The sequence below is a fragment of the Protopterus annectens genome, chromosome 3.part1 (genome assembly GCF_019279795.1).
Source record: "Protopterus annectens isolate FY-2018-M chromosome 3.part1, PAN1.0, whole genome shotgun sequence".
NCBI classification, from domain to species: domain Eukaryota; kingdom Metazoa; phylum Chordata; order Ceratodontiformes; family Protopteridae; genus Protopterus; species Protopterus annectens.
This window is the reverse complement of record NC_056732.1, coordinates 440836885-440863052: the sequence shown is the minus strand read 5'-3', so window position 1 is coordinate 440863052 and position 26168 is coordinate 440836885. Positions and strand designations below refer to the sequence as shown.

The 26168-nt window shown below is 43.7% G+C and overlaps 1 protein-coding gene across 1 annotated transcript in view; it reads right to left on the bottom strand.

Moving 5' to 3' along the window:
* The window catches only part of KMT2C (lysine methyltransferase 2C), a gene marked incomplete in the record, with an annotated part of 4117755 nt that overhangs the window by 3634277 nt on the left and 457310 nt on the right, over positions 1-26168 (bottom strand).

Sequence of the window (26168 nt, the reverse complement as noted above, 5' to 3'; positions counted from 1 at the left end):
CCCTTTCAACACACACACACACACACACACACACACACAACCTCTCTTCCTCTTTACACACACACCCACCTCCCTCCCACTTTGCATACACACACATACCTCCCTCTTGCAAAAACACAGACACACACCTCCTTCCTCTTACACACACCTCCCTCTTACTTACACACACACACACCCCACCTCTCTCTTACATATACACAAACCTCCCTCTTACATACACAAACACACACATGCAAGGATTCACCCCAGCTAAAGAAAGGGAGAGAGAAAGAACAAAGGAAAAACAGGGGCAGGAGGGTCCATATACTACAGCAGTGATCAATTCAAGCAACAACTATTATGGTATGTTCTTACATAACTAAGCTCTTCATTAGATTACTGCTGCCAGTATTGCTGACAAATGGGAAGACTCCCAAAACTTCTTATGTTTACTGGGAGGAGGCCTGGGATACAGAATTGAGGTCTAATATCCCTTGTAGAATGGATCTGGTAAAACTAGCTCTAGCCCCTGAAAAAGCATCAACCTTACAATGCTTAGAAAAAAAAGTGAATGGAAAATCAAGTTACTGTTTCCATAATGAATCTTGAATCTAAATCCTTGTAGAAAGCTCCAGAAGAAGCAACTGTTCCAGTACAGTTTTAGTCTGATATCCGATAGATTTTTTCCATGGGAAGAGTTACAAAAAGAAATGGCAAGAGAAATTCACATGAAGATGGTATGTTTAGAGGTTTACCGATGGAAAGTCTAGCCTATTTATATCCAAGGAAACAACTGGTCAGATTTTCAGATAGACTTTGTCCAAAAGGAACCTTAAACGTCTACAGGCACCTAACAGATGAAATCGTACCCTCCATTTTAGGGATAAGAAAAAAAAAACAGGACGATGAAAGGACCCCTTTAGTAACATTTTAGAGGGCACCTTGAGCATAAGAGAGACTACTTCAGACAGCTATACTAGCTTAAGAAATAAACAAAAAGGATGGTGAGCGCATAAGTGCTTGTAACTTTTGATATCCTTTTAGCAGATGCTAGTGCCACCAACAGGACTATTTCCAACAGCTCACCTTGCAGATGTCAGAGCAATAAGCAAAATGGTTTCAGAGTGATAAAACTCAAATAAGCCTGAAAATCAGGTTCAAAAAGAGATGAAAAAAAATGACCTTAAGAACAAAGTGGAACTTTTCAAAAACTGTTTTAACCACAAGAGAAGAAAGGTGGGGATCTATGGGCAAACAAGCTAAGATAGCAACAAGATGCATTTTGACAGATGCAGAAGGTAAGCCATTGTTGAGTAGCTCACATAAACACTTTAAAACCAGAGCAGAAAACACCATACTGAGCCCTCTGATATCAGCTAGGCAACACCTAGAAAAGTTCGTCCACTTGGAAAGATAAGTTGCATGTTTTCTTCCCTCCTTCAATACCTGCTGCACATCTTCATGGAACAAATGCCTAAAAGGTAACAAGACAGAATCATCCAGGCTGTCAATAGCAATTGCTCTCAAACTGTGTGCACCAGCCACCAGTGACACACTGTGAGCGGATCCAGCGTCAGGAAGCTTGTGGTAATTGCCCTGGGCCAATTCCATTTAAAGGGAGAACCAACTTTGTCTATGCCAAAAGGGAGTCATCACCACAAAGGCCTTTGGTAATTATTTTTCAATCATTAGATGTACCTTAGGTATCCATGGAAAGGGTGGAAATGCATAAAGGAACATTCCTATTCAAGGGAATAAGAATGCTTCTGTCCTTCAAGCATGACTGCAAGGATGTCTCGAAAATAATTTTTCCAACCATCTGTTTTGAAAGAAAGCAAACAGAACTCTTTGAAGTGGTCCCCACAGATGCACCAAATCCAGGCACACCTCTGTCTTAAGTTTCCACTCTTGAGGGTCCATTCAGGATCTGCCTGTGACCAATAAAAAAGGGATCTAGACAGCACTAAATGCCATAAGTGGGGAAGAAATCTTAAGGTCTGGACCACTGCTAAAATGTTTGAAGGTTATGTGCTTTGTAGCATCTGAAGGACCCCATTCATCTTGCACTAGAAAGTACAGTTGTGTACACTTACCATAAATGTAGATGTTCGAGTGTATTCACTGTTGCAGTCATCGCACTTGGGTTATCCTGCCAGGGGTAGCCCTCAGTCGGCCCAAATACCAGAGGCTTAGTATTTCTGCGTCGGTTGCGATCACTCCAGGACTAATGTCAGGTCGTCAGTGGTATAAAATCAGGCAGCCGATGCCAGTACATCAGTTTTTCTTGCCCCAACTGTCAGGATCCCCCAAATATGGAGCAAAGTTATAGTGGAAAAACACCACCAGTAGAAAGTAAATACCAAAAATTCCCTGTAAGGAGAGAGGGAGAGAGAGAGAGAGAGACAAGGGGGGTGGGAAACTAGGACTGCAACAGTGAATACACTCAAACAGCTACATTTATGTTAAATGTACACAACTGTACTATGTTCTTTGTGTTTCACTGTTGCAGTCATCACACTTGGGTTGATTCCCAAAACTGTAGAAAAGGGTGGAGGCAGTCAAGACGACTGGGGGCTGGCTAGGATGCCCTGCGAGACTACGGTTGCAAAGTCTGCCCTGGATTTGGAGAAGATAGGCAGGTGGTAATGCTTGGTGAAGGTATGAACAGAAGTCCATGTTGCAACTTCCAGGATGTCCTTGATGGGAACCCCTCTGAGAAAAGCTGCAGAGGTGGAGGTTGCCCTGGTGGAATGCATCCTGACCCACTTTGGGGGCAGTTTCCCATGTTATTTGTAGCAGAAATGGATGCAGTGTTTCTTTGGATATGGCCTTGCCTCTGATGCAACGTTGACTAGCAACTGGTCAGTTTTTCGAAAAGATTTAGTTCTATCCAGATAGAATCTGAGCTATCTGTGCACATCTAGAGAGTGCAGAATCCTTTCCTCCTTGTTTTGTGGGTTAGGGAAAAAGGTGGGCAAATGAATGGATTGGTTGAGAGCCACACTGGAGACCACTTTAGGCATGAAGGATGGGTTAGTCCTGAGGGAGATCCTGTCAGCATGAAAAATGATGAAGGGCTCTACAGCCATGAGTGCTAGTAGGTCTGAAACTTTTCTAGCTGAAGTGATGGCCAGAAGCAAGGCTGCTTTCCAAGAGAGGACTTTTAACTCTGCTGAGGTTGCAGGCTCAAAGGGGAGTAGGGTGAGCTTTTCCAACAAAAAGTTAAAGTCCCATGCTGGGACAGGAGCTCTTCTGGGTGGCCTTAAGTTGTTGGCCCTTATCAGGAACTGTTTGATGAGAGGGTGTGAGAAGACAGGTGGATCTGTGCTGTAATGAGCAGACATGGCAGAGACATGAATTATAATAGAAGAGAAGGATAGACCCCTGTGAAGTAGGTCTGCTAGGTAATCAAGGATGAGAGGCAGGGAAGGCTGTGCTGTTTCGACTCCTTTAGATCCAGGTGAAAAATCTTTTCCACTTGTCAGCATATGACTTTAGTGCTGGGGAATCTGGCTTTACGTACAACATCCAGGACTTGTTTGCTTAGGCTGGCAGCATGAGGAGAAGTCAGGGTATAAGCCAGGCTGCCAGGTTCAGGGTCTGCAATTGTGGATGCACGAATTCTCCATTCTTCTGGGTCAGGAGTGTTGGGATCTGAGGTAGATGCCATGGTGGCACGTTTCGCAGCAGTGAGTACCAGTGCTTGCATAGCCAGTCTGGGGCAATCAAGATTGCCCTTGGTTTTTCCTCCATTATTTTGAGCAGAACCCTTGAAAGAAGTGGTAGAGGGGGAAATACATAGATTGAGAGATTTAGCCCATTGGAAGGATAGAGAATCCACTTTCCAGGCCTTGCTGTGAGGTTCCCTGGTGCAGAATTTGCTGAGCTGATGACTGGAGTGGGAGGCAAAGAGGTCCACCTTCTGGGTGCCCCATTTCTGATTTACAAGGTTGAATGTTCTGTGGTCTAGCTGCCACTCGTGTGGGTCTAGCAGGTTTCTGCTTAAGTTGTCTGCCAGAGAGTTTAGGGAGCCTGGCAGGTATTGTGCTAGCAGGTGTATTTGCATGGCTGAGGCCGTGTGCCAAAGGGTCATGGCGAGCCTGCAGAGAGGATAAGAGTGAGTCTCTCCCTAGTTGCTGATATACCACATCACTGTGGTGTTGTCTGTTTTGATCACAAGAGGCCTCAGGGAGAGTAGGGGGTCTGAAAGCTGTCAGGGCGTACTGTACAGCTAGCATCTCTTTTTGGTTGATGTGCAGATGTATTTGATTTGGGCTCCAATGGCCCTGAATGCACCTGCCGTCCAGGTATGCACCCCAGGCATAGTCTGATGGATCTGTGGTGAAGGGAAGTCCTTTGTTGTGGTTGCATGCTGCTGCCCATCAAAGAAATTTTTTCCTTAGACAGGGTATGATAGTTTCCAGGTCTTGAAAGTGTTGACACCAAAGGCTTTTTAGGTACCACTGTAGTTTCCTCATTTGCAGTCTGGCAAATGGAATGAGTAGAATGCAGGAGGCCATGAACCCTACAGCTTGCAGGATTTTCCTTGCAGATGACTGGGTTCTGTGGCTAGTTGAGAGAAGTAGTCAGGTAGGCTTGTTTTTCTGGAGTAAGAAATGCCATCTGGGAAGCTGTGTCCAGGCTTGCTCCCAGGAATAAAATGTTTTGCGTGGGTACTAGTTTTGATTTCTTTTCGTTTATAATATACCCCAAAGAGGTCAGTAGGTCCTTCACAAAGGTCAAGTGCTTAGCAGCTTTTCCTGACTGTCTGCCTGAATCAGGCAATCGTCTAAGTATGGGTACATTTGAATATCTCTGTCTGCAAAAAGCAATGGCTGGAGCCAGGCATTTTGTGAAAACTCTGGGAGCAGTGGATAAGCCAAAGGGAAGCGCAGAGAACTGAAAGTGCATAGATCCTGCCCTGAAACGTAGATACTTCCTGCAAGATTCCCCAATTGTGATGTGCAGTTAGGCCTCTTATGTCTAGGGTGGCTAACCAACCATCCTTTGAAAGCATAGGAAGAAGCTGCTGGAGGGTGAGCATTTTGAATTTTGGTATCACCAGAAAGGTGTTTAGAATGGATAGATAGAGGATTGGGCACCAGGTACCCTCTTTTCTGGGTACCAGGAAGAGTCTGGAATAGAAACCTTGGCCTATCTGGACTGCAGGAACATGCTGTATTGCCCGCAGGGAAAGGACTTGCTTTTTTGGCCTCTGTCCACTGGTTTGGAAGAAGATCTGGGAACCCTTTTGGGGTTGGCAGAGTGTGGAAATAAAATGTGCATCCCTGGGACACTATGGTGAGGACCCATCGGTCGTTGTTAATAGAGGCCCAGCTGTTTGCATGGAAGGAGTTTTCCTCCTAGGGGACAAGCAGTTGGGCAGAGGTAAGGGGTGGAGGTGTAAAGTCATTGTGAGTTCTTTCCATAAGGGGGTGGTTTAGCACTCCATGTTTTTCAAGAGGAGTAACTCCATTGCTTAGATCCCTGCATTCCCTGGGACTGCTGTCTGGGGGGGGGGGGGGTCTGCTTCCCCTGGGTCTGGGCTGAGCTGGCCTGGAGGGGGCCGGAAAGGACCAGTGCTTGGAGGGGCAATGCCTACTGAACCTAGGAGGCTGGACCTGTAAGAAGTCTGTCTGCATAGATTTAGCTTTTTTTCCATCTTTTTTAAGACCTCTTCTGCCTTGGTGCCAAACAAATTGTCTTTGTTCAATGGTGTGTCCAATAATTTAGATTTGACATGGTCTGTTCCTTACGCCAGGCATGCCTTCTAAGGACAGAACCAGTGACTGCTGCCCTGCAAGATGCTTTTAGGGCGTCAAAGCCACATTGCAAGGTGTGCTTAGTAACTTGGCTTGCAGAATGCATAAGCTCTTGTAATTCTTTATTTTCTGCACAAGCAGGAAAGGAAGATATTTTTTGTTTGAGGAGTTCCATGGTATGCTGCTGATATTTCAGCATATGGTATTGACAATTTAGTGCTCTAATAGCATGAGTTGCAGAGGTGTAAACTTTTTTACTCCATTTGTCTAAAGCTTTGGAATCCCTGTCTCAGGGGGTGGGATTCTTAGCTGAGGTTGCTTTAATTCTTTTAGGTCCTTGGGAGATGACCTCTGGGTCAGCAGTAGGATTTTTGAAAAGGAAATTTTGAGTCAGGGACTCTGTAGTACCGGTCAGGTTTCCAGGGAGCAGGAGGAAGGGTGTCAGGAGTCAAACTGGATTCCATAAAAACATCATCCACAACATCCAGAACAGGAGGAATGGCTAAAGGTCTGTGGTGTGGTAAATCTAAGAATTCTCTTTTTTGACTGATGATAGTCCTGACATTCCCATTGGAAATGCTCCATTAAAGTATGTAGGGTTTCACCAAATTAAAAATCATCGGGAGGGGAGGCAGAAGGAATGGATTCCTGTGCATCAGAATCCTCACAAGCAGAGAGGGGTTGCATGTCTTCATATTCAGAAACTTCAGAGTCATCTGACTCTGTTCAGATAAAACTACTAGGGACAAGTCTCTTTCTTTTGGAAGGGGTAGCCTGGCTTCCCCTAATAAGCATAATAATGTCTTCTGTCATTTTAAGCATTTGAGATTGAGGCATGGAAACAGGTGCCTGAGCTTGGGTCATAGTTTTTTTTAGGTGTTGTTTGTACCCTGGGCCTTAGAAACTCGGTAGTTTTAGAAAGAACTGAAGACGCGACAGAAGTCATCAGTTTGTGTTGAGTATCGGTAGTGTGAAGTACTTCCTTTGAAGCTGGTGCCTGCTCAGTGGCTCCCGGACCCATCCAAGATAGAGACATCCGCAGGATACTTAGTCGAAGAAGAGTCTTGTGGCATACTGGACTCCAAACGGGTCTCGGTAGCAGCCTGCGAATCCACAGAAGTGGGCATCATGGGGTGCGAAAGCCCCTCACTGGGGACTGAACTGACTACTAGCTTAGCGGAAGCGTAATTGGCAGTTTTGGACCTATGTGGTGTTTCTCTGTCTTTATCTTTATGTTTTTTTCGGAAGATCGGTAGTCGGATGGCTTACTGAAGCCATATCGGAATACGAGGACTGAGAGCGAAAATATTTAGCTACAATAAGGGCCTGACAACGTATAGTTTTGGTGTTGAACAAAGCACAAAAGCGACAGCGAGGGACGTCGTGATCTGGGCCTAAACAGGTGATGCAGTAAGAATGGAAGTCTCGGTGTGGTATTTGCTTTCCACAGGCGAGACAATTGATAACTTTTTCTGACATCGGTTAGAGCAAGCAAAAAGGATCCCCAATGGGGGCTAGTTTTAGAAGATTTCAACTTCAATTCGGAAATGAAAACTCAGGTAGCGGCCGACCGACACTCATGCAAACTGCTTCTACTTTGGGCTCCTCGGCAAGAAAGACTGATGTAATGGCATCGGCTGCCTGATTTTATACCACTGATGACCTGACGTTAATCCTGGAGCGACAGTAACAGACGCAGAAATACTAAGCCTCTGGTATTAGGGCCGAATGAGGGCTACCCCTGGGAGGATAAAGTACAGTTGTGTACACTTACCATAAATGTAGATGTTAGAGTGTATTCACTGTTGCAGTCATCACATTTGGGTTATCTGCTTGCAGTAGCCCTCAGTCGGCCTGATTAACAAAGTCTTGGGTCCTGCGTTGGTTGCTGTCTCTTCTTCCATGAAGTCAGGTCGTCAGGGGTATAAAACACGCAGCCGACGCCATTATATCAGTTTTTCTTGCCTCAGATGTCAGGTGCCCCCCTAAAGGGAAGCAACTAAATCTATAAATATGTAAGGTTATACCTCCAACAAAAAAGCAAATACACCAAAAAGCTTTAAGCATAGTAAAGGAGAGTAGAGATATAGCCAAAAGTAGTAAGGGGGCTGGAGGGAGGGTAACCAGGACTGCAACAGTGAATACACTCGAACATCTACATTTATGGCAAGTGTACACAACTGTACTATGTTCTTCGTGTTTCACTGCTGCAGTCATCACATTTGGGTAGATTCCCAAAGCTAAGGATAGGAGGAGGAATTTAGATAGCATTAGGACCAGCAATAAGGCCCTGCAAGACTGCAGTGGCAAAGCCAGCTCTGGATTTAGAGAAAATTGGCAGATGGTAATGCTTGATGTACAGAACTCCAGGTAGCAGCTTCTAGGATGTCCCTGGTAGGGACGCCTCTGAGAAAGGCTGTAGAGGTAGATGCAGCCCTGGTAGAGTGGGGTCTGATCCCCTGTGGAATAGGTTTTCCATGGTGCTTATAGCAGAAATGAATGCAATGGCCTATCCATTTAGAAATAGTTTGAGATAGCCTTCCCCTCTACCCCTGCAGCAAATGCCCTGCAGCAAATGCCACCAGCAGTTGTTCAGATTTCCTTTGAGGTTTAGTCTTGTCCAAGTAAAATCTAAGTTGCCTGTGCACATCCAAGGAGTGCAGTATCTGTTCCCCTTTGTTCTGTGGATTAGGAAAGAAGGTTGGCAGATGAATAGACTGATTAAGGGCCACACTGGATACCACCTTGGGCATGAAAGAGGGACTGGTCCTGAGGGACACCCTGTCCACATGAAAGATGATGAAAGGCTCCACTGCCATAAGGGCCTGTAATTCAGATACCCTTCTTGCTGAAGTGACTGCTAAAAGGAAAGCTGTTTTCCAAGAAAGGAATTTTAAATCTGCAGTAGCAGCTGGCTCGAAAGGAGGAAGAGTGAGTTTCTTCAATACAAAGTTAAGGTCCCAGGCTGGAGTTGCAACTCTCCTGGGTGGTCTTAAATTTTTGGCCCCTCTGAGGAACTGCTTGAGCAGTGGATGAGAGAAGAGGGGTGGTTCTGTGTTATAATGAGCTGAAATGGCTGTGGCGTAAATTTTGATGGAGGAGAAACGACAGGCCCTTGTGAAGCATCTCAGTTAAGTATTGTAAAATCTGAGGTAAATTGGTTCCAAGCACAGAATCTTTCCATTTTCAGCATAAGATTTCCTAGTACTAGGCCTCCTTGCCTCTAAGATGATATCCATCACTGGTTTGCAGAGGGATGGGTAAAGGAGAGATTAGGTAATTAGCCAGGCTGCTAGGTTCAGTGTTTGAAGCTGAGGGTGCAGAATCTGGTTCTCCTGCTGAGACAACAGGGTAGGAGTCTGAGGCAGGTGCCATGCGGCCAACAGTGACACACTGAGCAAGAGGGGGTGCCAGTGTTGGCGTGGCCAGTCTGGTGCAATCAAAATCGTCCTTGTTTTGACTTGTTTGATCTTTAACAGTACTTTGGAGGGCACAGACAGAGAAGGAAAGGCATAGACTGATAGGTTTTTCCAGCTGAAGGACAGAGCATCTACTTTCCAGGCTTGTTTGTGGGGAGTCCTTGTACAAACTTTGTCCAATTGATAGTTCTGGGGGGAGGCAAACAGGTCTATATCCGGGCTCCCCCATTTGTTTGTCAACATGTTGAAAATCCTTGGTTCCAGTTTCCACTCGTGTGGGTCCATGAGGTTTCTGCTTAGTCCGTCTGCCAGTGTATTTAGTTTTCCTGGCAGGAATTGAGCTTGTAGATGCACTTGGTAGCTTAAGGCTGTGTTCCACAATGCCATGGCTAGTTTGCAGAGGGGGTAAGACTGTGACCCCTGCTTGTTTATGTACCACATAACAGTGGTGTTGTCCATCTTTACCATTAATTGTCCTGGAAGAATGTGGTCCTTGAAGGCGGTCAGAGCATTCTGTACAGCTAACTTTTCTTTTTGATTGATATGTAGGTGCATTTGACTTGTGTTCCATTTGCCCTGAATGCACTTCCCAACCAGGTGAGCATAGTCTGATCAGTCTGTTAGGGTTTGGGCAGCAGGGGGTAGTGTGAATGGTAGACCCTTGTTTTGGTGGCAGGCCTCTGCCCACCAAAGGAACTCTAGGCGTTGGCAAGGTATGATAGGAATCATTGCTTCTAGATCATGAGAATGTTGACACCATAGGCTGTTTAGATACCAATGTAGTTTCCTCGTATGCAGTCTTGCATATGGAATTAGAAGAATGCAGGAGGCCATGAACCCCAAGGCTTGTAGTATTTGCCTTGCAGATAGCAGGGTTTTTGTGGCCACTTGTTTGAAGTAGGTAGTCAAATGAATTTGTTTCTCTGGCGTGAGGAAAGTCATCTGGGAAGTTGTATTCAAGCTTGCTCCCAGGAATGCAATTTGTTGACAGGGTACCAGGTGTGATTTCTTTTCGTTTATGGTGTACCCCAGACAAGTTAGCACCCTTTGTACGAAGACCAGATGATTCAAAAGTATGTCCTGGCTTTCTGCTTGAATTAGACAATCGTCCAGGTATGGGTATATTTGAATATTTCTTTGCCTGCAAAATGCAATGACTGGAGCTAGGCACTTTGTGAATACCCTGGGTGCAGTAGATAAGCCAAAGGGCAGTGCAGAGAACTGACAGCGCTTGTAGCCCGCTTTGAAGCGTCAGTATCTTCTGCAACATTCCCTGATTGGAATGTGCAAGTATGTTTCCTTTAAATCTAGTATTGCCAGCCAGGCATCTTTGCCTGGCATAGGAAGCAAATGGTGAAGAGTCAGCATCTTGAATTCTGGAATCACCAAAAAGGTGTAGAGTAGACAGGTCCAGGATAGGACGCCATGAATTGTCTTTTCTGGGTACCAGGAAAAGTCTGGAGTACAAACCTTGTCCTTTTTCCTCTTCTGGTACCAAATGAATAGCCCCTATCCTTAAGAGAGAAAGTACTTGCTTTTGGGTCTCTGCCCACTGATTTGGGGGGTAGATCTGGCCACCAGCTTGGTATTGGTAACGTGTGGAAATGAAATCTGTATCCTTGGGACACTATTTAAAACCCATTTGCCCTGGGTAATGAGTTCCCAGTTTTTTGCTTGCAGAGCAATCTTTCTCCCTAAAGGAGCAGTCAGTTGAGAAGTGCTTGGATGTTTTAAAGTTAAGTCATTGAGACAGCTTACCATAGGGGGGAGTTTTATTAGCTCCAGATTTGGAAGAGGAGGCCCCCCACTGCTTAGTCCTGTGTGTACCCTGGGACTGAAGCCTGGGTGCTCTGCTGGATCTGGGTTTGGACTGAAGGTCTGGAAGAGGCAGGAAAGGACCAATTCTTGGAAGGCCATTGCCTACTAAACCTTGAAGGTTGTACTTGTAAGAAATCTTTAACAGTCTGCATAGATTTAGCTTTTTCCTCCATCTTTTTAAGATCTTCTTCTGCCTTGTTGCCAAACAAGCAGTCCTGACTTAAGGGAGCATCCGGTACTTTTGCTTTAACATGATCTGGCAAGGATTGCTCCTTAAGCCAAGCATGCCTTCCAAGTAGGGTTACCACCTGTCCCACTTTGCGAGGGACAGTCCCTCTTTGGGCAGTTGTGTCCTGCAAAATATTGAGAAAAATGGCAAATGTCCTGAGATTTTAGGACAAAAGTATTTTCTATATTGTATGTAATAGTTGTATAAAACAGTTATTCTGTATCTGAAACACCTAAATGTTATACGAAACAGAAGAAACAAAAATGCTACAAGAATAAACTTTTATTCAGGCAAACAACTGAAGTTCTGTCCTTTGTACTGGCCGTGGGTATGTTTTGCCCTGCAAAATCTGATGTTTGTAGCACAAATGTCCCACTTTGGCCATTTGGAAAGGTGGCAACCCTACTTCCAAGTACAGACCCAGTTACAGCAGCCCTGCAAAATGCCTCTAGTGAATCAAAACCACATTGCAAAGTATGCTTGCCAACTTGTTCAGCTGAATGCTGTAAATCCTGTAAATTCTTATTTTCAGCACAATCTGGAATCAACATAATTTTCTGTTTAACTCGTTCACTCTGGAGCAGCTCTGAAAAAGCTGCCTGCTTAATTCCACCATAGGAACAACAGTGCAGACTGAGCTCATTTTCAGAAAATCCATTTCTAATACCATACAGAAAACAAATGTTCATAACTAACTATAAGAGCTAGACTAAAAATGTAAACGCTAAAGTTGTTCAGCAGACACTGACCTTTCCAACCGTGTAAATGTTGACAGTGCATGTCAAAATCATTATTAAATATTTGGCAAGGAATGTTGATATTGTGCATATTTTTTTACCTTTTTGGAAAAAAAATATCTTGGTCAATGTACCATGCAGACCCATACAATTTGAATTTAATTTGTTAGTATGAATGTCAGCTTTAAAATGATACCTTAACCATTACTGTGTGATGCTCCTTTCTTGAGGAGCTTACAGAAATATGATTAATATATTATTTCTCATAACTGATAAATAAACAAAGCATAATATCTCTTCACCTGTAACAGACCGAGCCTCCATATCAGTGAGGAAGTTGTGCATCTGAATATCAGCTTCAAAATGATGCATCATTTGTGTGATCACCATGCTCCCTTGCAAAGATAATGGGCATAATAATGAGAAGTATTGTAAATGTATAATTTTCATAATCATACAAGACTAAAACTGTGATATCTATACATGTGTAAAGAGCACAGACAGTTCTTTTACCATGTTGTAAGGAGTAACACTGTTTTCAAAATGAGGTATTACTTGGCACACTGACATCCTCCCTTGCAAAGTTATTTAGCAAAAAATGATAATTTCTATAACCTAAGTCCGAAACAACCTTTTATAATTGCACATGCGTACAACATACAGGCACAATTCTTTTACCACATTGGAACCATCAATACTGTCTTCAAAATGAGGTATTACTTGGCACATTCAGCTGCTCCCTTGCAAAGTTATTTACCAAAATATGAAAAAAAATCATAATTTCCATAACCTAAGTCCGAAACAAACTATCATATCTGCACGAGTACAACATACAGGCACCATTCTTTTACCATGTTGGAACCATCAATACTGTCTTCAAAATGAGGTATTACTTAGCACATTCTGATGCTCCCTTGCAAACTGTGCTTTCAACAATGAGCTAATGTTTGTACATGTACCAAACAATGTTTAAGAAATCTCCAATTAAATAAAACAAAACAATTAAAATAACAGAAATCTTTACACCATAGTGAATTACTAAATCAATATATACACCAAGTGGGATGAGAAACAGTGTTACATCTGCATATGTGTGCAGCATACAGACACAGTTATAACGAACACTGTCTTAAAAAGGAGGGATCGCTTGGCATAATTACATGGTCTCGATCAAAGTTATTTTACCAAATTATGAAATAAATCATAATTTCCCTACTTAAAGCCCTAAACGAAATATGACAGCTCTACATTTGTCCAGCATACAGACAGTTCTTTTCCCATCCTGTAACTATTACTTAACCTGTTGACATTCCCTGACAAAGTTATTTAGCAAAATATGGAAAAAGTTCAAATTTTCATAACCATGGTCCCAAACAAACTGTCATATCTGGACATGTGCACAGCAAACAGATGCAGCTCTTTGTTATATTGTGCAAGTACTAATACAGTCTTCAAAATGTGCTACAACTTAGCATGCTGACATGTTCCCTGACAAAGATTCACCAAATATAAAACAATATCATAACTTTCATAACCAAAGTCCTAAGGAAATTATGACATCTGTACATTTGTCCAGCATACAGTTCTTTTTCCATCCTGTAAGTAATACTGCCTTCAATGAGATGTGTGTCTTAACTGTCCATGTTTAGGTTCATAACTGTGGTCAGTGTCTCATTAAATTTGTGGATTTCAGGCACACCACAGAGGACGTAAGTCACTAAATATTAATGTACACATTCATATCCTTCAGAAAATACATTCTAGCAGAAATACTGTTATTCCAGTAACTTTCAAAGTTAAAAAAGCACATTTAAAATCTATCCCTGTAATTCCTTGCAAATGTCGAGCATTTCACAGACTTTCCAGATTTTGCATCATATATTTGTTACATTTCTCAAACCTGTACATGTGACAGACAAAACTGGTGTGTGGGGGTGGCTTGCAATAACAAGTAGAGAAAAAAACAAATATAGCATGTGCATTTAGCAATGTGATAATAACTTCTACTTATGTGAATCACACTGACAGCTGCTGAGACTTTTAGCTTAAAAGTGATAATGACAGTGCTACATTGTAACTGCACTTATTGTTAATGTGATAATGACCTACACTGCATTCATACAAGGTATACATGCTGAGACAGGTGATAATTGCTGCATATAACCTGTTGAGTACGCATTCATTATACTACATTGTTATGCAACACAGACTCGGGATCATCAGTAAGGAGAAGGCCTAAGTCATTCAGTCAAATAGTATAACACTTAGATATTTCTGAGCCCTTCCACACATGACTGATAGAGCCGGGAATATTGCCCAAAATATACGGTTGCTCCATGCTGGTACTTTTGTGCAAGTAATAACATTTATATTACTGAGCCAAAACCTGAGTATAATCATAAACAGAAATGACAAAGTCAGAAATATGTAAATAGAAACAGAATAAGACACCGCAGTGAAAAAAGCAGCAATACTGTCCAAAATATGTGGGTGAGCTATGCCAAAAATCAAAATCTTGCTTTTTTCCCACTTTTCTGAGAGTTAAAAAAGTTCAGTTACAGGCTTGCTGTTCCTGAACTGTTTGAAAGTTTCTGTGAGGCCATTTTTGCTTGGGCTGAAGGAGGGTCTCTCTCTGTTGATCAGTGGCAGTGACTAACATTGAGCAGCTTCCCTGCCCCCCGTAGAGGTGGTTACTGACTTGAAACTGTAGTTTTATTGGCCACTAGGGGTCATTTCCATAACTCCTTCATCTTCCTCTCTTAAAACCTAGTTGCCTCGTGGTTTGGGCATCTTTTCAGGCTTGTTGGCTGTTGGTGAAGCACCCTCCAAGAGGAAAAAACGCTGAGAGAAGAAGGGAGCCACTTTTGAGATTTTAAGTATGTTTTCTCTGTTTATTTGCTAAGTTTTTCTGCATAGCTGCCTAGCTTGAGCATTTTCTGGCTTGTTAAACTTGATTTCTGTATTAGTAGCTGTATTTAGAGCACAACCAAAAGCTGTTTGCTGAATTTCCTGTTTGCACTTAATTTTAAATCTTTTTTTCTTAAAACTTGCATATTTTCTGTCCTTGACCTAGCACTCTTGTGTGGGGTCATTTACTGCACTGTTATAACTTGATATTACTTGTGAACCTCTGCTATCTCTATAAAAAACAAACAAAAAAAAAATCTTGCTTTTTCCCACTTTTCTGAGAGTTAAAAAAGTTCAGTTACAGGCTTGCTGTTCCTGAACTGTTTGAAAGTTTCTGTGAGGCCATTTTTGCTTGGGCTGAAGGAGGGTCTCTGTTGATCAGTGGCAGTGACTAACATTGAGCAGCTTCCCTGCCCCCCGTAGAGGTGGTTACTGACTTGAAACTGTAGTTTTATTTTCCCTTTTGGGTCTATTCCTGCTTCTTTCCAGCCCCTGCTATCAAGCACGCTTTAACGTGCTTTAGCCGATGTAGCGGAGTTGCCACTAGAGCAGCATCGGGCAGCGCCGGTTAAACAAGGTTAAACTCTTTCTGGCTCCAGAAAGTCTGTTCTTCAATTTTTCCCTTAGAACTGCTCTGTTAGGAACCTAAACAGTTTACACCTACACTAAAAGTGCAGCACTTGTTCCAAATAGCTTTTCTTCTCAAAAGCTCAGCACTTGTCTTATAAGCATATCCCTTGTCTTATAAGCATTCTCTTTGCAGGTCAAGCACTCCTATATTATACAAATCTCTCACTAGCAAAACCCCCAGGAGTGCCCACGTCCCTGCTAAGCCCACTACTTTTCTGTCTCATACCAACTCATAATTCTTTCTAGCATGTCGAAGGGTCAGATGCTGGCGTCCTCTCCTGCCCAGTTGGTGAATCTGGGAATTCTGAGACAATGTTACAATTGCCTCATGTACACGGACAACCCTCTCCTCCTCCCACGTAACACTAACACTTGTGAGACATGCAGCTATTTAGCCAGACTGGAGGCTGAGCTCTCTCAACTCAGGACTGGCAAGACCAGGCAGGAGGAGAAGGCAACTACACACACCACAATACCAGTCTCACATAACTCAACCACACCACTGAATCAAACACATAAACACACTAAGACATACTCGGAGGCTCTGAGTAAAATTTACCTAAACAGCAGAGGCCTCCAAAGCAGACACCCAAGCAACTGCAAACTCAATACACCACACAAACAACACATAAACAACAAAATCAGTGTGCAAAGCAGTCACTGCCCTTAAGGCCAAATACAACACCAAACATACTTGTCATAGGTGACTCCATAGTCAGACACACTGACGTCCCGCTCACCAGACTGAGTAAGGAGAAGGTCACAGTAAGCTGCCTGTCGGGCGCTAGAATCCGCCACATAACACAAGCACTCAGGTCTCTCAACAGCAGGTACAAGTATGACTCAGTCATTGTCCACGCTGGTGTCAACGACCTGAGACGTACCTCCTTGGACTACATGAAAAGACACATTGAGGAGCTCTCTGATTATGTAGCCCAGGCAGGTATGACCCTGACCTTGAGCAGTATCCTACCTTCACCTAGAATGATGCCACAATACAGTGATAAGATGATCAGCTTTAATAATTGGCTTAAATTCTGGTATCATTCAAAGGGGATCCAATGTCTGTCTGCCTGGGATGACATGCTGGACAAGCCACGCTGCTTCGCAAGGGACGGCTTGCACCTGTCACCCCTAGGCTTCCAGATATTGGCAAAGGCTCTTGCCACCCCCATAGTGCCTTTTTTAGTCTAGGCTCAAATTCTAAACCTACCACCCTAGAACACAAAAAAGTAAAAGAACTAAGGGTAATGCTGCTCAATGCCAGAAGTCTCAATCTCAAGATGCACGCACTCGAGGACCTTCTCAGTATGGAGAACATCGATGTCTGTGCTGTGACTGAAACCTGGTTTAAGGCTCCTGAGAGCACCCCAGCACTATCAGGTTTCACCTGATATCATGCGTTCCGGCCCCAAAATCCGGACACCAAGAAAGGAGGGAGGGTGTTCATATTCATAAAGGACACCCACACCTCAAGGTTGGTGGCAACGCACGATGCATCGGAGACCATCCAGGTGCAATTAACCATAGGCAAGACTGCTCTGCAATTTGTAGCATGTTACAGGCCACCCTCTCAAACTCAGGAACCTCACATGGCCTTCCTGAAAACAATGGAGGGGATAAATGTATCTCCAAACACCATCATACTAGGTGACTTCAACTACCCTAATATAGACTGGGAACACTACTCAAGCCCAAACACTCTAGCCCAAAGGTTCCTGGAGTTCATAAACTCAAATGCCATGGAACAACTAGTCACCATCCCCACAAGAGGAGAAAACATACTTGATTTCATCATCACGAACATGGGATCACAATGTTCAACACCGGAAGTATACCCCTCACTGGTGAGATCAGATCATAAACTAATCTTGCTGGAGGTCCTCATCCCACCCCCACCTGAAATAAAAAAGATCACAGTGAAAAACTTCTCAAAAGCAGACTTCACACTTCTAAAAACTAGTGTGGTCTCCTTTAAGGCCCCTGAGCCAGTGGTAAACATTACTCAAACCGCTGAATCACTTACAAATGCCTTCTACCAGCACCTACAGGACTGCATGGATCAGGCAATCCCAAACAAAACTAAGACTCTTTGTACCAAAGGCAAGCGTCCAGTCTGGTGGACCCCAGCCATAAACAAGCTCTACAACAAAAGGAGGAAGCTACTACAAGATAGAGCAAAATCCTTGAAAGGTAAGACACCTTTGATCATTATAAGTAAAAACTAAGAGCTCTCATAAAATCATCCAAGGCAAATTTTGAGAGAAAAATCGCCAAGGACTCAAAAGACAATCATAAGGCCTTCTTTAGCCATGTTAGAAACCTAGGAGGAAACTCCCAGATATGCTCAGAATTAGTTCAAAATGATGTGAAGATTACTGAACCTACACACATTGCCAACATACTGGCTGACAGGTTCAGTGCAAACTTCTCCCTCCCCCAAAAGGAGAGATATCTATACCAGAGGATTGTAGCCCCCCAAACATCTCCAACGCCCAGGTGAGAAAGTACAGTTTTGTACCTACCATAAATGTAGATGTTCGAAGATCCACATTGCTGCAGTCCTTACTTACTTATGGGGTAGTCCGCTGTCCTCGGTCGGCCCGAATACCAAAGTATTAGGCTGACGTAGGTCATGGGCGCCTAGATATGACATCAGAGCGTCAGGGTATAAAGGGGCATGACCGACGTCATATCCTCAGTCTTTTCTTGCCCCAGATGTCAGAAGGCCAAACCAGAAAGGCCACAGCCAAAAACAGAATACCTCCCAAAAACATGCCCAACAACAACCATCACCTAAAGCATAGCACCAAGTCAAACTACAGAGGGGAAGGAGGGAGGGTAAATTGGACTGCAGCAATGTGGATCTTCGAACATCTACATTTATGGTAGGTACAAAACTGTACTATGTTCTTCATCTCACATTGCTGCAGTCCTTACTTATGGGTAGAATCCCAAAGCAACGGAAAGGGAGGATGGTAAAATCATAAAGCATTAGGGGCCGCTAAAATGCCCTGTAAAATTGCAGTGGCAAATCCAGCCCTAGACTTAGAATAAAGAGGAAGGTGGTAATGTTTAGAAAAGGTATGCACTGAACTCCAAGTAGCTGCCTCCAAAATGTCTTTGTAGCTACCCCCTTATAAAGGCAGAAGTAGCAGTAGCCCTAGTGGAATGAGGCCTGATTCCAGCAGGAATCTCCTTACCATGATGGGAATAACAGAAAGAAATACAAAACCCAATCCATTTAGAAACAGTTTGTTTTGAAACAGGTTTACCCTGTGAACCCAAAGCAAAAGAAACAAACAATTGCTGAGACTGTCTGAACTCCTTGGTTCTGCTCAAATAATAACGCAACTGCCTGTGAATATCCAAAGTATGCAAAAGTTTCTCCCTTTATTTTGGGGTTTGCATAAAAAGTAGGCAAATGAATAGTTTGATTTAAGGCCACACTAGAAACCACTTTAGGCATAAAGGAAGGATTAGTACGTAAAGATACCCTATCCTTATGAAAAATCAGGAAAGGCTCCACTGCCATGAGGGCCTGTAATTCAGAAACCCTTCTTGCAGAGGTAATGGCCAACAAAAAGCAGTTTTCCATGATAAATACTTTAACTCGGCAGTAGCTGCAGGCTCAAAAGGTTGTAGAGTAAGTTTTTCCAACACAAAATTGAGATCCCAAGCAGGAGTAGGAGCTCTACGTGGGGGTCTTATATTCTTTGCCCTCTAAGAAATTGCTTAAACCAAGGATGAGAGAATAAAGGAGGGTCACAATCATAGTGAGCAGAAATGGCTGCAGCATGGACCTTTATTGAGGAGAAAGACAAACCCTTGTCCAATAACTCAGTAAGATATTGAAGAGCAACACTTAAATCAGGTTTGGAAACATCAAAGTCCTTTCCTTTGCTCCAAATAAAAATCTCCTCCATTTATTAGCGTAAACTTTCCTGGTACTAGGCCTCCTGGTCTCCAAAATAACATTCAAAACTTGTTGTGGAAGCTGAGACCCTCCAGAGTCTAAAACAGAATATGCCAGGCTGTTAGATGCAGAGACTGAATCTTGACATTGAGGAAGTGACTGTCCTCTTGTGACAAAGGTGCGGAATCAAAGGCAGAGGCCATGGAGGTTCTCGTACTAAACTCCTCAGTAGTGGGTACCAGTGTTGTCGAGGCCAATCCGTGCTATCAAAATCATGGTTGGCTTGTCTTGTCTGGCCTTCAAAAGTACCTTGGGAAGAAGAGGCAGAGGTGGAAAGGCATATACATGCAGATTGTTCCAACTGAAAGATAGAGCGTCCACCCTCCAAGCTGTGTGATGAAACATTTTTGTGCAAAACTTTGGCAACTGGTAATTTAGTGGAGAAGCGAACAGATCTATGTCTGGAGTTCCCCATAACACTGTCAACTGTTGAAATACATGAGGATCCAATTTCCACTCGTGAGGATCCACTATTTGTCTGCTCAATACATCTGCTAAGGAGTTCTGTGCTCCTGGTAGAAACCTTGCCTGAAGATTGAGATGTAGATTGAGAGCAGTTTCCCCACAGAATCATCGCTTGCCTGCAAAGAGGGTAAGAATGGGTTCCCCCCTGCTTGTTGATGTACCACATGACAGTAGTGCTGTCTGTTTGAATCAACACCTGCCCTGGACGAATTAATCTTTGAAAGCCATCAATGCAAACTGGACTGCTAACATTTCCTTCAAGTTGATATGCAAATGTTGGAGTTTGACAGGCCACGTGTTTTGCACCCATTTTCCATTGAGGTGTGCTCCCCAAGCCTTGTCCGAGGCATCTGTCGTTAGAATCTGACTTGCCTCTGGCCGGGTCACAGAGAGTCCCTTGTTTAGGTGACATTCCTGAGCCCACCACAAAAACTCCTTCTGAATGCAGGGTATTATCTGAATGACAGTGTCTAGATCTTGGCAGTGCTGTGTCCACACATTTTTGAGATACCATTGAAGCTTCCTCATATGCAATTTGGCATTGGGAAGCACCAGAATACAAGATGCCATGAACCCCAAGGCTTGAAGGACTGTCCTTGCAGTCAGCCTGGACCGTAGAGACATTTGCTGGAAATAAAGAGAAAGGCTTCTTTGTTTGTCCGGGGTCAAAAAAGCCATCTGGGAAGCTGTATTCAGTCTCACACCCAGAAAGCACATGTCCTGAGAGGGTACTAGACTGGACTTTGTTTCGTTCACAGAATACCCTAGGCATCTTAACACTGCCATCACATACTGTAGATGAAGAAGTTCGTCCTTTTCTTGTGCAATAATCAGACAGTCGTCCAAATAAGGATAAATCTGTATTCCTCTTAGTCTGAAAAATGCTATCACTGGAGCCAGAACCTTTGTGAACACTCTGGGCAGTAGATAAGCCAAAGGGCAATGCAGAGAACTGATAATGTAAATTTCCAGCCAAAACGCAGGTACCTCCTGCAACTGGGCCTGATAGGAACATGAAGGTAAGCCTCTTTGAGATCCAGAGTAACCATCCAGTGATCTTTTCCCAACAGAGGTAAAAGCTGTTGTAAAGTCAGCATCTTGAACTTTGGAATGTCCAGGTAAGTGTTGAGGATAGATAAATCCAAAATTGGTCTCCACGTGTTTCCTTTCTTTGGAACTAGAAACAGGCGAGAATAAAATCCTAGGCCCACTTCTGACAGAGGAACTGGCTGTATAGCTCCTATTTGAAGAAGTAAAGTAATTTGTCTGTGAGCCTCTATCCTTTGCCGAGGAGGGACGTCTGGCATGCCTTTGAAAGGAGGCATGGTATGGAAATAGAACTTGTAACCTCGGTTTATAATGTCCAATACCCATTTGTCCTGGGTGACTAAATGCCAATTTTGCTTGAAAAGAGCCAACTTTCCTCCCAAAGGAGCTGCCAGACAAGAGGAATCTGGCAGCTGAAAATGCAGGTCATTGGGCCTGTTTACGAAAGGACTGGCCCCTGCCCTCACCAGCAGATTGAGCAGGCGAACTCCATTGTCTCGGCCTGAAGGTACTCTGAGCTCTGTCCCTACCACGCCTAGATCTGCCCCTAGACTGAGAATCAGAAGAAGGGTACGTCCACCCCTCAGTAGGCCAATTTCTACTAAACTTTGGAGGTTGTACCTGCAAAAAATCTTTAACAGTCTGCATAGACTTAGCCTTGTCTTCCATTTTCTTTAAGACTGACTCCACAGGAGGGCCAAACAAAACTTCAGACTGCCAAGGGGCATCCAGAATTCTAGACTTAACATGCTCAGACAAATTCTGATCCTTAAGCCAGGCGTGCCTACGAATAACTGAACCAGTGGCAGCCACCCTAGAAGAAGCCTGTAAAGCATCAAAACCACATTGCAAAGAGTGCTTACCCACCTGTTCAGAAACATGCACTAAATCCTGCAATTCTTTACACTCTATGCCCTCTGCCAAAGCATCCACTTTAGATCTTAGCTGAGAAAGGAGGAAATTCTGATACTTCAACATATGAAACTGGCAGTTCAAAGCTCTCATTGCTAAAGTAGAAGAGGTATACACCTTCTTACCCCATCTATCCAAAGCTCTAGCTTCCTTATCCAGAGGAACCGGATTCTTAACAACAGAGGCTCTAACACCCTTAGGCCCCTGACTAATAGTTTCTGGGTCCGCCCTAGGACTCTTATACAGATATTTATGAGCCTCAGGCACCCTGTAATACCTGTCCGGTTTAACGGGGCAGGAGGCACAGAATCTGGATTAAGGGAAGCCTCCGAGAAAACATCTGAAACAACATCCAAAACCGGAGGTATAGCCAAGGGTCTATGCTGTGGTAAAAACAAGAACTCCCTAAGCCTCTTCCGGGAATCAGAGTAATCCTGTCCCTCCCACTTAAAATGCTCCTTCATGGAATGCAGAGTTTCTGAAAATGAAAAATCCTCTGGAGAAGCAGAAGGAGTGGAATCCTCTGCATCAGAATCAGAATAAGGAGGGAAATCTTGAATGTCCTCAGTAGAAGACTCTGAATCATCTGAGGCCTGCTCCAAACTTTCCAACTCTGGCTCCATCCTGGGCCTCTTATCAGGAGGGGGCATAGAACCTCTAATTAAAGTAATCAAATCCTCTGCCATGTTAAGCATGTGCTTTTTTGGCACAGACCCTGAAGAACCAGAACTGACACCAGAGGAAGGCAAAACAGACCTGCCCTTAGGAGTCTTAGAAACAGTAGCAGAAGGCCTAACCACCTTAGGCATAGAAGGGAGAATAGTAACCTGAGAGGCCCCTTCAGCCTGACCTGCCTCCTGAGGCCACATCTTGTAAAATCAAAGTTTCCCCCTGGGACTCAACAGAAACTTCAGCCGGATCCACCTGTTCAGCTGTAGCTTCTAAAGGTCCCGCGTCCGAAACGGACGAATCATCCTGCCTAGGCTTTAAAGATTTGTCTTTGCGCTTCTTAGTAGAAGCAGGCGTCGGAACATCCGACGGCATATTATAATTACACCTCTTGCCAAAGACTAACCTAGCGCAATCTAACCTCCTTTTTATAGTGCGCTTATTAAACCTAGCACAAAACCGACACCCGACTACGTCGTGCTCCGGTCCCAAACAAAGAATACAAAGCGAGTGGTAATCCCTATGCGGTATCTGTTTCCCACAAGAAATACAATTATTCACTTTTTCTGACATCAGGTAAGTAACTGAGGCAAGAAAAAACAAAAATATTCCCCAACGGGGTACTTAGCCCAACTTGGTATCGGTCTGAAACTCCGAAAACGAAAAATTTCAGAACGCCGAACGGCACTTGCAACGCTGCTTCTGCATCGGACCATGCGGCAAAAAAGACTGGGAATATGACGTCGGTCATGCGCCTTTATACCCTGACGCTCTGATGTCATATCTAGGCGCCCATGACCGACGTCAGCCTAATACTTTGGTATTCGGGCCGACCGAGGACAGCGGACTACCCATAAGTAAGTAAGGACTGCAGCAATGTGAGATGAAGAACATCTGCTCTCTCCAAAGCAAAAAACACAGCATCCATGGGACCGGATGGTGTCCCCGGCTGTGTGCTCCACAAACTCAATGAGGAATTAAACCCGCAGTTAGGACAGCTGTTTAATCTTAGCCTCACCTCAGGATACGTACCCAAGGAGTGGCGCACGGCGACTGTGGTCCCACTTCACAAGGGCGGTGCCTCCACCGACCCTGGAAATTACCGTCCCATTAGCTTGACAAGCCTTATCTGCAAAGCCATGGAGAGGATCATAATGGAACTCATAAATAAAGACATAGGGAACTTGCAGACTTTGGATCCAACCCAGTTTGGCTTTGTCAAAGGCAGATCATGCCTTTTAAACTTGGTTGACTTTTTCGAGACAGTCACCAAGGCCATTGATGAGGGAAAGGCAGTTCATACAGCCTACCTTGACCTGGCAAAGGCCTTCGACACAATACCCCACTCAGGTATCATCAAAAACTCATCAGCTTGAATGTAAACCCATACATCACAAGATGGGTTGCAAACTGGCTAAGTGACAGAACCCACAGGGTCAGAGTTGCTGGAGCCATGTCAGACTCAAAGCCTGTCACAAGTGGTGTCCCACAGGGCTCAGTCCTGGGTCCACTCTTGTTCGGCATCTACTTTTCTGAAGTACAAGCAAATACAGGAGGGTTATGGCTGACAAAGTTTGCAGATGACTGCAAACTGGGCCATAGTCGAAAACACATCTGACACAGATATCCTTCAGAAGGGCCTCACAGAAACGGATAACTGGTGCCAGAGCCATGGCCTAAAGTTAAATGCCAAGAAATGCATAGTCATACCCTTCGGGAAAAACAAGGTTACCCCTAGCTACCATATAGGTGGCAATCCACTGAGCACAGAAGAAGTCATCAGGGATCTGGGGACCCAGGTTGACAGTAGCCTTCGCTTGACACTCATGTTGCTAAAGTAGTTAAGAAAACCTTCTACATTGCCCACCTGATCATGAAGGGATTCACATCTAGATCAAGGGAGGTCACCGTCCCCTGTACTCATCACTCATTAGACCTATGATTGAGTACAATGCCCCATTCGGAATGTATCTGACCCGACACCTGCAGCAGCTGGAAAGGCCCCAAAAGTTCCTCACCAAAAGGATAAAGGGTCTCAAAAATATGTCTTATGCTGCCCGACTAAAAGAACTCCAGCTCTATTCAGTCTCATACCGCTTGCTCAGAGGTGACCTGTGCCTGACATATAAGGCCATGTCAAACCCTGATTTGATGAATATGCTTCACCTCAAAAATCTAGATCCCTCAGAACCACAAGGGCGGAGACTTAAACCTTGACACGGTTATTAATAGAACGTGCTGGAGGGACAGATTCATCACCCAGAGACTCCCTATGCTGTGGAACAAAATCCCGGTACATGTGAGGCAGAGCACCTCGCTGGCCTTGTTCAAGAGGAATCTTGACCAATGGATGGGGGATCGCAGATATACCCCAGGGATTACTTCAGTGTCACTGCTTGACAGAGGCACAGCAAAATAATAGGCATAATTTTATTCAAACTAAAGGGGTGGCGAAAGCCAAATAACTATGGGCTAGGCTTATAAATGCCCTTGGGCAGATAGCCTAGTATGAACCTATGAACCTATGTCACGCAGCCTTTCATCCCACCCAAACATGTTGTGGCAGTCTGACCATGTATGCAGAAGCACGTCCATGATGTACAATGAATTATTTCACCAGGAAACCTACCTATGAGCCTACTACAGTGCCTACATCTGTTTATTTTAATATACATACAAGTACAACTTAATTTAAATGTGCTAGTGGAGCCTTCTCCCCAAGCCTTTGTTGAAAAGTAGTTTTAACGCCCAGATGAAATTTCTTGGTTACAAAAAAAATGGTTTAAGGCTCACTATGCCTTCCTCTGTAGGCATGCACATTCAATTTAAGATGGAATTCCTTGTGATGCATTAACTTTGCAGAAGAAAGAGGTTAAAGGTAAAAATGCAGGGCAAGACTCGCAATGTCCTATCATGGAAATTGAGACAAAGGGGGAACAAAACAAACAGGTGAGGTTTTAGACCAAGTTAAATGAGAAATCTGTAACATTTTTCCAGTACGCAATGAAACAAACCATATGAACCAAAGATTACTACTCTAACTGTAGTCTACCATAACCAGCATCATAGAAAAATAACAAAAAAATGCATCCATATGCACTGTATGGAAATATAAAAAGAGGAAAGGATCAAAAATTAAAAACTAATGTTTGTGTTGTGAGCAAATTGCTCACCCCTCAGATGTGGTGGGAGGAAGGGGGTGACAATGCCAACACAACTGCTAAACTGCTGAACAATCTGGAAGGTTGCACTGTGATGCACAGCTCTGGGGTGTAATGTATAAAATTGTCCTCAATTTTGGGCCTTTGTACCACCATTAAATATGGATTAATTCAAAAATCTTGCAAAAAGACTTTGAAAGGTTTGCTCACAGTAGTTATAGCTCAAATATTGTCACACATGCATTCCAAGATCAAGTTATGGTGTTTTAACAATTTTATCAGTATATAATTTGATTAAGTTATTATTTAATTAAAGTGATTAGTTTTAAGAATGTAAAATCGTACAATGCATGCCATGAATTCATTCTGCTAAAGTCTGCTGTAACAGAAAGAAAGCTCACTGTACAATAAAAACTCCCAGTGTTTCCGTGGTGGTTTGGGTATAATGAAGTTATTT